Here is a 1,617-nt window from a genome sequence, read left to right as displayed (position 1 = left end):
CAGTCAAGGTTTTACAGACACAAGTTCATTGCATTTTTTTTCAAGTATAAATTGCACCTGGCTCTGACCAGTTATTTTTATAAGAGTCTAGGAAACTGCAAACTTGGAAAAAAACAGACTACTCTAATGTACTTCTTGTTCATCACAAGGGGTCTTGATCCAGTAAACAAGTTTGGGAGCATTGTGAACATGAATAGATCTGAATATATGGAAGAAGCCATAACATTTCTGAATGAGGCAGAATCATATCGGCTAAACAAAAACATGTACTTCAATTTGTAGAAGATGTTTAGAGATGTTCATAATGATGGTATTCTCAATGCAGACATATTCAATATTGCAATTAATTTACTCAATGTTCTTTATTTTCCTAACCAAGGACCCATAAAACTCTTACAAAAGCAACAGAAAGACCCATTACTATATTTTTTCTAAACAAGATGTTGTTACATTAAAATCATATTTGAAAAAATATTCAATGTAAAGCAATACATACAGAAATATGTATTTGTATAAAGACAGGTTATCAATCATAATGAAAATAATATTTACATTATATTAATTACTGAAAACATTCTTTGCAAACCTGTACTGTATATGGGTAAATTGGGACAGAATTTAATAAATTTAAAATAAAATTCATTTTTCATATAAGATAAGGTTTTTAAAATATACAGTACATGATATTTGAATGGATTGGCAAGATGCAACAAACATAAATTATAGATTTTGTGTCTTTCATTTCCAATGATTGCAATGTCAATACTAAAAAATTTTGAATAACCTTTCCCACAAAAAATATAAAGAGGACAAGTGGTTATCTCTGGTCTCTTGTGAATAAAATGAAGATTTCACCATTCAACATTGAAAGAAGTTCTTTAAAATATCTTACCACATGAGGTGTTGACAAAGACAGAATATAAAAATTAATTTGATGCTTTTTAAATCTTTCTGTAGCTATAATAAGAAGAGAACATTATGGGGGTGATTGATCAACAGAATTGCCATGTTTTGTGTCATGTTTATTTCCCTCTAAGATTAAGCTGGTAACATTCTTTTTCAATTTGGTGTTCAATTTGGATTTATTGTATGTAATTATCCAGAAAATATAGAAAAAAATTTTTTTATTTTATTAATTACCTGGGATACCTTTTGATTCTTTTGTTTAACTTTCATTTTGACAAATTTCCCTACATATAAGGAAACACAAACTTAGAACATAATCTTAATAGTGGAATCAATGGTGTGCTATAAATAGTTTTGAAACAGATGTATTATATAAACAGAATGTTTTCAGTACTGTACATTATTTCACCTAACCCAAACACTATTTTCCTTAGTTTTTGTAAAAAATTAGCATGATCTACATTCTTGTTCTAAGAGGTAGACTTTCTAAAAAGGAACAGTGGAAGTGTTACCCATAGCATGCAATCAAATTGTAGCTATAATCGCTCTATTGCATCTTGGAAAATAATAGACAGAATCTACCTCAATATAAATCAGACAAGAGAAAATAATGCATATATGGTAGTCCTGAATTTGGGAAAATCACAACTTTGACAGGTTTCTTGTAATGATTTTAAGAAACATCTCTTTTTACTCCTCTTATTCAAATGG

Source organism: Taudactylus pleione, unplaced genomic scaffold (assembly GCF_031769625.1).
Source record: "Taudactylus pleione unplaced genomic scaffold, aTauple2 ptg000078l, whole genome shotgun sequence".
Classification (NCBI taxonomy): Eukaryota; Metazoa; Chordata; class Amphibia; order Anura; family Myobatrachidae; genus Taudactylus; species Taudactylus pleione.
Note: the sequence above shows the minus strand (reverse complement) of the source record.